The 13,208-nt window shown below is 45.4% G+C and overlaps 1 protein-coding gene across 1 annotated transcript in view; it reads left to right on the top strand.

The window, feature by feature from the left end:
* The first annotated feature begins 1,015 nt into the window (after positions 1-1,015).
* The window catches only part of SLC7A3 (solute carrier family 7 member 3), a 54,656-nt gene continuing 42,463 nt past the window's right edge, over positions 1,016-13,208 (top strand). The window contains exon 1 of the mRNA XM_040404922.1: positions 1,016-1,092. The gene's annotated coding sequence lies outside the window, so the exon portion shown is untranslated. The remainder of the gene's footprint in view (positions 1,093-13,208) is intronic.

The following is a 13,208-nucleotide window of genomic DNA, read 5'->3' as shown; positions in this document are numbered from 1 at the left end:
TGTTGATGGAGAACTAAAGATATTAAAGCTCTTGAACTGTGATAATAAAAGAAGAAAAAAAAGTCCTACAAGCCCAAAGTAGGTGTGGTAATGATGGGGTTAAAACCCTGGCTAACCCCATTAAACCTTCAGAGTTGTAAAAAGTCTTTTCAGCCTGGTGTAAAATTATTCATCAGGATCTGATGCAAGAAGCTGTGGTTGGTGTGGAGCATGATGCAACCCTCACCCTGGTGTCATCAGGTCCTCGTCCCTGGAGCACTGCCGGCTGGTCATGTACTCTGCCCCTTCCCCGGGGCGGCTGGGCTCACCGCTGCTAGGAGCTAACACCCCCCATAATGGGGGCCGTACAGGATTCAGTAGGGGAGATCAAGTCAGGCCCCATGCACTCGACCATATCAGTTTTGTGGTCCGCAAAATCCGGACGCAGTCCCTGCAAGTAGAAAAGTTCTATCCCTTTGCGGAATGGACACGGATCATCCAGAACGCAAACCACAAAAACACCAATGGGTCCACAAATAAAATGTGGACCGCAACCGTATTTTGCGGGAGATGCACAAATACTCAGAACTGGCACACTGATCCATGGAAAAATAAAAGGTAGTGTGAACATAACATTACAAACACAGCTCTGCTGCACACACAAACTATGTTGGCACACCTGCAGCTCCCTGCTACACAGAAATGCGCCTTCATTACCCTCTCACGGTTCTGCTGCGCACAATATACATTCAGCTTCACTGTTTTTATTTTATTTTTTAAAATATATATTCTATTTGTTTTTTTAATAGTGAAAACAAATCCCACACTGCTAGCCGCATCACGAAGGGCCACAGCTCCAGCACTCCGCACAGGAGCGAGTATATGTACATGCATTGCCGCAGCACCTGCTTCACCGGGTGCGTTCTCCTCTTCCGTCTGCGCTTCTTTCCGTACAGCCCCTCAACCCGAGCCGTGACTCCGCCCACCGCCGATCACGTGACCCCGACATCAAGAAACTGTCTTTTAGCCGCGCAAGCCGGGTCTCCATTCACTTAGTTGTCAGAGCTGAGCGGGAAGACGCAGCTCCCACTACAGTGATACAGAGCGCGCCCGGTAAGTGACCCATAGTACCACCGGAACCGCAGGTGTGAATGGTTGTGTAGAGGCTTGTGTTTCCTGACTTGATAAACTTGTTGAAGTGATTGCCGCCTCCTGTCCTAGTTCCGATTCATCGCCATGGTACGTTTAGGTGTGAACACTGCCAGTAATCTGTAAATGAATGCCTGTGTGATTAACCCTTTGCTAGCTGAACTAAAGCTTTATAGGCGGTAAGTGTTCCTTTTGGGTAGCAGCAGGTTTGTTGTACTGTTCCCGGAATCCTCTTTTCCATAGCTTGGGATGATGTATACTATTCGTAGTGTCTCTAGCATCGCCGCTTCTGTAGGTTTTCCTGTCACCCCTCCTCAAATACACCTGCCTGACAGCTATTCATCCCCATAACAAAAAGACGGGGGACATGGATATTTCAACATGCCCGATCCTTCTTCCCCCATACACAGCAGATAGTCTGTGTGCAAACCCTGCCAAAGTTATTAAAGAGGACCTTTCATCAGTTTAGCCCTAGTCTAATTATGGGCTTACCTTTTATAGGGGGCCCCCACTGATGCCATGCTACTTTTTCTTCCAAAGACACTCAACCCGAGTTCCCGGTATGAATGGGGCGGTCCCATAGACTTTGCAGGGAGCTGCAGTACCCATGCTCGACCACATGGGGGACACGGCCATGGTGGGTGAGCCACCCCAGAGCAGTCACACATTTGTCACCTCTCCTGTGGATGGCAGATATGTTTTGATTCTGGGAAAATCCTTTTAAGGGCTCATGCACACGACTGTTGCTTTTTTTTAATTTATTTTTTATTTTAAAATATTTTATTTTCATTATCAGAAAAAAGACAAAGCAAACATGACCCCAACAGTGGTGTAACTCGGTACCAGATACATAGTCATAAGAGGACATCAGTTTGTATAAAGGATGGTAATGAATAGCAGCCGGTTTCAAGTAGTTGATAGACAAGCATACATTTTGTATATTCAAGGTCCCAATGGAGACAAGCATTTTATTATTAGGCAACACATTTCCTAGTTTGATATGAAAACCGTCAAGGGTCCCTCAGACCAAGCCCATCTATCTCAAACGTGAACGTGTGCGATGTTAGAAGGCGGTTAGAGTCACTTTCCTTTCATCTGCGTTAAATGATGGCAATAAGAGGGCTTCACTCTGTTTAGCAGTGGAACACTAAAGGCAGGACCATGAAGTACCAGTAGGATGCAGCTGAGAATTATTGGGTTTTGAGAAACCTGTATTTTGTCTAAAGGGCCCAACGTTTAATAAAAGCCGGATGGATTCGAGATTCCCAAGAGGCGAGTTCCTCAAAGCGGTAAAGCTGATGCACCTTGAGCCTCCACTGCTCCACCGAGGGAAGATGGGTCTGTAGCCAATATTTAGGTATCAGAAGGCGAGCCGCTATCAGAAGTTGTTTGAAGAGAAAAGAGGGAGGGGGAGTTGTGCCCTCATCGAAGTAGGAAAGAAGGGCTCCATAAGGGGATATCCTGACCGATGAAGAGCAGATTTGATTACTGATCTGGATGCTATCCGACCACCACTTACTAATAGAAGGTCATTGCCACCAGATATGGAGGAAGGTGCCTTTCTCCTCTAAGCATCTCCAGCATCTGTCTGAGGAAGATCCAGAAAAGTGCGAGGATTTAATTGGGGTAATGTACCAGTGTGACAGGATTTTGTAACCGGTTTCCTGAACTCGTACACATCGTGATGATTTATGTGGTATTTCAAATAATGTGGGCAAAATTGAGAGGGGCAGATCTATCCCAGGGTCTTTTTCCCAAGTGCGAATGAACGCGGGCTTAACGATTAGGGAGGGGGGGGGGGCGAGCGTAGTTTATTATAAATCTGTGAGATACATTTTTTTGGAGGGTTGGGGTTTACTATTAAGGCTTCATACCATGTAAGGGGACGTAGGAGCTCTCCCTTCATGTTGTTTCTGGAAACAAAGGTTTTGATAAGTGACAAAAGGGTGAAGTCGCAGGGTTGTGGGTTAAGAAAAGTTTTGAGGGGATCTAAGGATGCTAGAGATCCTTGGGATTCAAGAAGATGGGAAATTGGCAAGGAAGAGGATCTAACTGATTTAGAGGAGGAGTAGCGTGGACCAATGGAGGATGAGCCTAAGATATCACGGACTGTGATTAGCGGAGAGGGAAAAGGCACTGAGCAATGGGAGGAGCCAAACCATTTCCAAGCTTCCAGAGTGAGGCTTTTAGGGGGATATAGTGAAGTGCGAAGAGGTCTGAATTATTGGGGCTAAGTTTGACTCCTAAATATGTAATAGTCGGGGAAGAGCAGTTAAATGGGGAATTTTCCATTAGAGAAAGTTTAAGTCGGGGGGATATTCCAGTACTAATTATGTTGGATTTACTCTCATTAATCTTAAAGTTTGAAAGTGCACTATAATGCTTTAAGTGTTCCTGAATTTTAGGGAGAGAGATTTTGGGGTTAGTTGTCATTATCATAACATCGTCGGCAAATGCCGCTATTTTATGATCATGACCACCTAGGTTCAGGCCTCTGATATCCGTATCTGCCCGAAGCGTGGATAGGAGGGGTTCCATTGCCAGTATGAAAAGGAGGGGGGACAGGGGGCATCCCTGACTGGTTCCACTGTGGATTTGGAAAGGAGAGGATAGGTCCCCATTTACCATGACGCGAGCTGTGGCATGATTGTACATAGCAATCTGTTGCTGTTTTTGAGGTCCGCAATTCTGGATCTGAAAACACGTATACCGGCCGTATGCATTCTGTATTTTGCCGAATGGAATGTCCGGGCCATAATAGAACAGTCCTATCCTTTTCCATAATGTGGACAATAACAGAACAGGTTTTATTTTTTTTTACTGAATGGACAATATATTTTTTTTTTTTAGAAGCCCCATTGAAGTGAATGGTTTCGCATCCGACCCACAAAAAATGTGGATCCGATGAAGACAAAAAATACCTTCATGTGCATGAGCCCTAAGGGTGCGTTCACATCACTGGTAGTAACTTCCATTCTTAATTTTTTGGGCAGAATATAATAATGGAAGTGCCAGATTCAGCACATAACTTATACAAATGGTGCCGGACAGACTCCATGGACTACAAAGGAGTCTGTTCACTTTCTGTTCAGAAATATTTTGTCCATAAAAAAAAAAATAATCTGTGACAGAGGCCCCGAGCAAAGCCTCCATCACTGATGTGAACAAGGCTGAGGTTCCTAATGTGCCTGGTGTCAAGGCAGTGGTACCCCAGTGTTATCTGCTAGTGATGTGATTTTGGCCTCTGGAAACCAGTTGTGACCCCCCAACCTCCTGATTGTCATTGGGGTCAGTGTCAGCAAAGTCCTGAGAGTCATCTGTGCCTCCCAAACCACTGCTCTAATGTTTTGTAGTTTCATCTCCCAGGTTCTGAATTATAAATCCTTTGAGCCCACACTGACCTTCTGCTATTGCTGCTCCTCCATTATGTAGAACCATCCCTCTTATAGTCTAGGTCAGTGGCGGCTCTAAGAGCCCTCTCGCTGCGGGCACCTGCCTTAGACTTTTCCTGCCATTCATCAGCGCAGACCAATGTATCATATTGGACTGTAGTATTCAGGTTAAATTGCTGTGTTGGCACTTGGCAATAAATAAGTGGGTTTTGGGTTGCAGTTTGGGCACCCGGCCGCTAAAAGGTTCGCCACCACTGGTCTAGGTAAATGTCGTACATTATTGTAACAAGTGTACCAAGTCCATGAATGTAGATAAAGAAGAGAACGTGTCTCCATGCACTGGAAGGTCCCTGGCAAAGGTTCATAAGAAGGATGTCTCATCAGAAGCAACCCATTCCAGATTGCGTTTCTGGCTTTTGGCAACCGTGGCACACTACGTGATGTCCTTTCAGGGAATAGTCCATGTCATGTACAGACAGCTTAAGTCCACCAGGAAATTCCCTGTAATAACGAATCCTTTCCCAAAAGAAAAGTAAAGGGTTGAGTGGTTGACTACTGGTGCGTTCAGAGATCGACCATCAGATGTCTTTACAAGACAGTCCTGCTATAGAAATATTGTGTGGTATCACTATATAGTGCCCAGTATGGCAGTCGTCCATGTAATTGATGGGCTCCATGGTGCATTTCCTGCAGCATCCAGTAGTTTGCATACAATTTGTGGCCCTGATTGTTACCTGCACAAAGAGTGTAGTAAAGTGAAATACCTTACTGGCTACTTTATTGCAGGAAAAAAGATTTCAGTCCCCAGCTGTTTTTGCATCATGTGATCTGTCGTCTGACCACTGGACTTCTCCAGTGTTTGAAGGAATTGGGTCTCTGTGCAAGTCTATGAGAGCCTCAGTGGTGGTCCCATAGACTTGCATAGAGAACCGTACTTTGGCTGATATAGCAGACGCTATAGAAGCCTGATGGTCAAACAGTAGGTGACATGATGTAGCCGTGGGTGGAAACAGAGCTCTTTTCCCCCTGGAATAAACTGGAAGGTGTTTCACTTTATTGGCCTTTTCATTGTGTAGGTTACAGACCACATAATAAGAAACCGTAAATGTCAAAATGGCAGTCTACAGGGCGTGACAGCTGAGGCCAGTGATTGGCTGCAGTGGTGACGTGTTGTGTACAGTACATCACTGCTGTGGGGGGAGGGGGACCAGAGCACAATGCTGGAAGCTGCAGAAGTGTGAAGGGGTGAGTATGATATACAGTGTGTGTGTGTGTGTGTGTGTGTGTGTGTATATATATTAGGGATCGACCGATATTGATTTTTTAGGGCCGATACCGATAATTTGTCAACTTTCAGGCCGATAGCCGATAATTTATACCGATATTCTGGGTATTTTTATTTTTGAGGGGAAAAAAATTTTCCTACACAAATCTGCTGAAAATTAATGTTTATTGTTAACGTGTATTATTATTTTTTTTTTTTGTAAATCTTTTTCATTTATACTTAATATTTTTTTTTTTTTTTTTTTTTTTTTACTAACTTTTAGCCCCCTTAGGGACTAGAACCCTTGTCCTATTCACCCTGATAGATCTCTATCAGAGTGAATAGGATCTCGCACTCTCCCTGCTGCCCTGTGCTCTGTGCACACAGCAGCATGGAGCTGACTATGGCAGCCAGGGCTTCAATAGCGTCCTGGCTGCCATGGTAACCGATCGGAGCCCCAGGCTTACACTGCTGGGGCTCCGATCGGAGGAGCAGGGGAGAGGGGATCCTGTGGCCACTGCCACCAATGATTAGAACTGGGGGGGGGGGGGGGGGGGGGCGCACTGCGCCACCAATGTTTTTACTATTGGGATGGGGGTGGGGGGCGCACTGCGCCACCAATGACTAATACTAGGGGGCTTGAGGGGGGGGCGCACTGCGCCACCAATGTTTTTACTATTGGGGTGGGGGGCGCACTGCTTGAGGGGGGGGGGGCGCACTGCGCCACCAATGAAGATACCTCTCTTTCACATACAGAAGGCGGGAGCTGGCTGCAGAATCACATAGCCGGCTCCCGACCTCTATGAGCGGTAGCTGCGATCCGCGGCACCTAAGAGGTTAACTACCGCGGACCGCAGCTGCCGTTCATAGAGGTCGGGAGCCGGCTATGTGATTCTGCAGCCAGCTCCCGCCTCCTGTATTTGAATTAATGAAAGACTCATCTTCATTGGTGGCGCAGCGGCCACAGCCCCTCCCCTTCTCTTGTCTTCCGTCCTGTCATTGGAGGCAGCGGCATCACAGGGGGAGGAGACACTGCTTCCTTCTCCCCTGTGCTGCGGAGGGAACACAGAACGCGCTGAGAGCAGCGCGTTCTGTGTTCCCAATACGTTATCGGTATATCGGCAAAATAGATGCCGATAACGTTCAAAATCCTCAATATCGGCCGATAATATCGGCCAAACCGATAATCGGTCGATCCTATATATATATATATATATATATATATATATATATATATATATATATATATATATATAAAAAAAAATTTTTGCTTTATTCCATTTGCTGACAGTTTTTTTAAAATTTTATTTAAAGGGCTTGTCTCATTTCAGATAGTGGCACTTAATATGTAGAACAAGTTCATACTTACTAATGTATTGTGATTGTCCATATTGCTTCCTTTGCTGGCTGGATTCATTTTTCCATCACGTTATACACTTCTCGGTTCCATGCTTACAGACCGACCTGCAATCCATCAGTGGTGGCCGTGCTTGAACAATAAAGGAAAAAGTACTTTTTCCTATAGTGTGCTAGCATGACCACCACTGATGGATTGCAGGGTGGCTGCAACCATAGAAATGAGCCATGTATAATGTCCTGCAAAAATGAATGAAGCCAGCAAGGGAAGCAATATGGTTAATAACAATACATTAGTAAGCGGCTTGTAGTAACTTTCTCTACATAAATGGCACTTGCTGAAGTGAGACAACCCCTTTAATTGACAACACTTTTCAGGATGATCCTACTGTTCAGCACCTGTCTCCTACTTCTACCCTACTGGATGTACGACCACCAGACGTCTGGGTCAGAGGGAAGAGTGTATGGTGATTGCAGGATCTGACTGCACAGGGTTTGCTGCCGGTTACCATGAAAACAAATGGGTCAGCATGGCAGCTGGCTTTAGACGCAAAACTATAGGATATATACTAAAGTTTGCCAAGTCCTTTATTTTTTTCTTTAGTCATTAGAGCAGTAAGAAAAGGGTTGCAAATGTATATGTACCCCTTTAAAGTCTATGTGCTAATAAGATATTTGGAGCGGTCACCTCTCCTGACATGCCTGTTTTATTAACTACTTGTACTTGCATTCCCCATGTAATAACAATTCTGCTTCTATTCTTATGACTTGTAGACTGTAAGTCCTCGCGGGCAGAGTCCTCTCTCCTTCTGTACCAGCTTGTAACTAGTCTTGGGGTACTTTCACACTAGCGTTTTCTTTTCCGGCACTGAGTTCCGTCAAAAGGGCTCAATGCCGGAAAATAACTGATCAGGTATATCCCCATGCATTCTGAATGGAGAGCAATCCATTCAGGATGCATCAGGATGTCTTCAGTTCAGTCATTTTGACTGATCAGGCAAAAGAGAAAACCGCAGCATGCTACGGGTTTATCTCCAGCGAAAAAAGCTGAAGACTTGCCTAAATTTCGTATCCAGCATTTTTTCCATAGGAATTTATTAGTGCCAGATCCGTCCTTCCAGTCAGAAAAAAAGTGAAAAAAAATAAATGCCGGATCCGTTTTGCCTGATGACACCGGAAAGACTGATCCGGCATTTCAATGCATTTTTCTGCCTGATCAGGCATTTTTAAGACTGATAAGGATCCTGATCAGTCTTACAAATGGCGTCAGTTGGCATGCGTTTTGCCGGATCTGGCAGGCAGTTCCGGCGACGGAACTGCTTGCCGGATCACTCTGCCGCAAGTGTGAAAGTAACCTTATTCATGCTTATTGCTATTTTTATATTATGGCGTTTTAATAATAAATAATGATGACCCTATGTTGTGCCATTCCTGTATTATTCCTGCTGGAAGTTTAGAAATAGATTGTCAGCAGTAAAGGTACCAGTGTTACCAGTAGCGGCTATGTCTGCCTGTACCAGTGCTGTTGGTGTTAGTCTGTACAGGGACACACACCCAACTGGTAACACCTCTCTGTAGCTTTACTGCAAGCCGCAGGCAATTCATTCATAACGTCCAACAAAGGAACGGCACAACATAGAGCCATAAGAATAGATGCCCCAGGATTGTTATTACATGGGGAATGCATGTAGTTATGAAAACAGACTTCCTCTTTAAGGCTTGTGTAGCGTGCTATTTCCTGTAGTGTTTTTTTTTTTGCTTGCCGCACTTTTCCTGTTAGCACGACGTAATCAAGATAAATGAGCTCATTTTTTCCAGTCCGTTATTGGTGTGTTTGCTGTGCCGGATATATCCATATATAATAGGTGGGGTTGACATTGACAGAGGATCTCCAGGTTAACATCTGCGGGGGCAGTAGGCTTTGCTGTGATGCCAGTCACCAGCAAAACAGATGTACGAGTATTGTGATGTCACTAGTATTGCAGGTTCTCTTATATTGGTGATTGCATTGTCCGTGTGTCATTCATCTCCGTCCTGTAACTGCTGTATGAATATGAAATGCGTGGCAGCTTCCTGCAGGAGCTCTTAATGCTGCACCTGGATGCTTGTCTCTTTTCAAGCGTTTTTCCCATTGAGCAGCTTCTAAGCCATAATTTCTCGAATGTTGATGTGTTGAGGCTCCAGAGCGTAGCAATCCCTCATGACGAGAGGCCGAGATTTCATTTTCAGAAAATGTGTTTGCAGAGGTAAATTGAAGCATGAAATTGATAGCGGTCCTTCATTTAGGTCAAACAAATGAGGCAGACTGTCTCTACATAGAGGGAAACACTTTTGATGATAAAGACTTGTTTTTTCGGAACAATTGTGATTTCTGACTGTAAATACACAAGACGATCAGTAAGTATTGTGTGTGCTTGGTATCCAGCACAGGGTGACTGTCGTACTGGCATCTTGTGCCATATGAGCGTACATGGGAAAAATCCAGCATTTCCTGGAAACACCTCTGAATTGTATATACTCTCCTCCGCCTATGAGTATACACATGGGACTCTGCCAGTCCTTGGAGCCAGTTTTGGAGTGTTAAGTACCCCTTTCTCAAATAAATGACCTAAAAGCACCCCAAGGCTGTGAGCACCCTGTCCTGCCGCCTGTATTCCCCTATAGAATAATAATTCTGGAGCATTTTTCTCAATACTGTATTTCTCCTAGGGGTGGGCGATATGTGATCTAAATTTGTGCCACGATATGGAATTTGTGCATATCGCCTATATCGCCGGACCGCGATATGACCACAGAGCGGTAGTGAATGATCGCGCTCTCGGCGCGCACCATGTTCTCCTGAGCCGGCACAGAGGAGGAGGAGGAGGGAGTCCCTCCCTCCCACTGTGCGCAGCTGCTGCTGGCCACCAATAAGAACAGAGTAGGAGGAGGAGGGGAGGGACTGTCGCCACTGCGCCACCAATGAATGCCTGAATACCAACGTAGTGTTCATGTGCTGGCCATATCCCGGCCCCTATGACTGCACGCTGCGATCCGCCGCAATTAACCCCTCAGTTGAGGGGTTAATCGCGCGGATCACAGAGTCCTGTCAGAGGTCGGGTGCCGGGAATGTTCTTCAGTCTCTGCATTGGTGGCAGTGGGCAGTTCCGATCGGAGTCCCAGCAGTGTAATGCTGGGGCTCCGATCGGTTACCATGGCAGCCAGGACGCTACTGAAGTCCTGGCTGCCACGGTATGTTAGTGAGCAGCATTATACTCACGTGCGCCGTGGCCGCCGGTCGCTCCTTCTTCTGTCTGTGCGGCGCATTGCTAATGCTTATAGCATTAGCAATGCGACGCACAGACCTATGAGAAGGAGCGCCTGGCGGCCACGGCGCACGTGATTATAATGCTGCTCACTAACATACCATGGCAGCCAGGTCTTTAGTAGCGTCCTGGCTGCCATGGTAACCGATCGGAGCCCCAGCATTACACTTTTGGGACTCCGATCGGAACTGCCCACTGCCACTAATGATGGGGGGGGGGGGGGACACCCTGTGGCCACTGCCACCAATGATTAATACTGGGGAGGGAGGGGGGGTGGGTTTGAGTTACCAGAGGGGGCTGATAAGAGGGAGAGGCTGGGGGGGCTGATCAGAGGCAGGCTGCCATGGTCAGCTCCCTGCTGTTGTGTGCACAAAGCACAGGGCAGCAGGGAGAGTGTAAAGTCCTATTCACCCTAATAGAGCTCTATTAGGGTGAATATGACAAGGGTTCTAGCCCTTGAGGAGGCTAATAGTTCTTAAATAAAAAAATATAAAAACGTTTAAACACCCCCCCCCCCCCCCCCAATATAGAAAACAATATATCGCGATAAATATATCGCACATGCTTAAAATTATATCGCAATATAGATTTTAGGCCATATCGCCCACCCCTAATTTCTCCTCCATTACTCCTATTAGAATACATTGACAACTGGGTGTTAAGAGTTTGGGTGTGCCCCTACATGGAATGACACTGTCCAGTCAGTGCTGACAGTGCCAGACGGTAGGGACACACGCCTTTGACAAGAGGAATGGTAATTATAGTCTATGGGGTCTGGAAGAGAACTGCAGTATTTGGTAATGCCAGATCCAGTGAACTCCGGCAAGCTGTTCTCTGCCGGGTCATCTTACCAGAGAGGAGAACTTAGGCAGTTTGTGGAAATTTCCTTGTAACCTGTGTCTGTAGAAAAGGGCAGGTAAGTACAAGGTTTAAAAAAAAAAAAATACAGGAACTACATTATGTTCTAGGGAAGCCTACAACTGTGTGCTATGGAGCGCTCCCTAACATCTGGACGCTGCGGTAAGTTATTGCCTTGTTTAGAACACAATGTGAACTTAGCCTTCGGGTAGGACTTCAGTCATAAAAAAACGAAACAGCTTCTTTTCTTTATGAAGTAGAAATGTGATGATACTGTTGTGCATGGACCAATCCTTCATGTCAGATTCACACTGGGGAGTTTGTTGCAATTTTTAATGCAATGAATCGCAAGGAAAAATACAAAGGAAACTTTAAGAGGACTTTTCACCACTCCTGACATGTCTGTTTTAATAGCTTCATGCATTCCCCACGTACTAACAATTCTGGAACATCTATTCTTATGTCTGTATGTTGTCCCAGTCTTCTATTATTTCTACTAGAAGTTATAAATAATTGCTAGCTGTCGGCAGTAAGGGTACAGAGGGGAGGTAACCACTGGGGGTGTGTACCTGCATAGTCTAAAAATGGCAGCACTGATTGGATAGAGTGAGTCTGTGCAGGTACACACCCCCAACTGGTTACCACCCCTCTGCACCCTTACTGAAGGCTAATAGAAATTCATTCATAACTTCTAGTAGAAATAACAGAGGAATGTCACAACATAGAGCCATAAGAATAGCTGCTCCAGAATTGTTATTACATGGGAAATGCATGAAGCTATTAACAGACATGTCAGGAGCAGTGAAACGTCATCTTTAAATTCGGCATATAACATTGCTCATTGTACTTCTATTTAGATTTAAAGTGCTTCTGTCATCAGAAAATGGATCCAAAACCGGCTCCCCAGAGACATGAGCCCTTAGCTGAAGATCATGGTCCCATCAGCCTCTGTTCCCATATTTCAAATAGGCCAGGCAGTGAAAACAAAGTACTTATCGAAGGACCGCGCTGCTATTCACTGTTAACCGAGCTTCCTTAGCTCTAGCACAGAACCATTCCTCCCTCCGGACATGGAAAAAGGACCATCAAGCTGGCATCTCTCTTTCACCGTAGTTTCCTGTTGGATATCAAGGGATCGCGACCATAGTGAAGCTCCGACTTCCTCCGTATATTAAAATAATTTATTATACTTCTAGACGAACACTTGTTTCAATGCATATAAAATCACAAACTGCATGCAGAGTACCGCCCGACCTGGGTTTCGCTTACTCGCTTCATCAGGAGCGAATATCTAAACTATACAGTCAAGACCTTTAAAACACTCCCCTAAACCCACCCATTCCCTCATTATGCAATTACATACATCCCACCACTAAAAATGTCACATATATAAAAATGTATAATAATAATAAATAGGTCACTCATCTATTATCATCCATAAGAACCGCTAAATCTATATGTAATTTCCTCATTTGATCCTATTCCTTTCAGCCCGTAAAGTTTGTACACGGCGCAGATCTCCATTCACTAAAGGTATCTCATCACGTGACCCATCATGTGATGAGGGGCACATGGCCAAATACACCCTATCAGCACTTAGACACACCCCTTACAACCAAAGGTCCTTTACCACATTTAAAGATGCGGCTACACACTCTTTTAACCTGGTAAAAAGGTTAAACTAGACTGGATTTTAAATCGCATTCAATATTTAGACCACTGGGTTGGAGTGTATCAAGATTGTACATCCACTCAACCTCTTTTTTTATTAATTTTGGCAATTAGATTTCCACCTTGCCAATCCGTCCTAACTAGCTCCACCCCTACAAACCGCAGACCCCTCGGTTCTTTCTGATGATGTTTCTTAAAATGCAACGGGACGTTGTGAGTATCAATTCCCTTCTT

The sequence above is a fragment of the Bufo bufo genome, chromosome 8, assembly GCF_905171765.1.
Source record: "Bufo bufo chromosome 8, aBufBuf1.1, whole genome shotgun sequence".
Taxonomy (NCBI): domain Eukaryota; kingdom Metazoa; phylum Chordata; class Amphibia; order Anura; family Bufonidae; genus Bufo; species Bufo bufo.
Note: the sequence above shows the minus strand (reverse complement) of the source record. Positions and strands in the feature narration are given on the sequence as shown.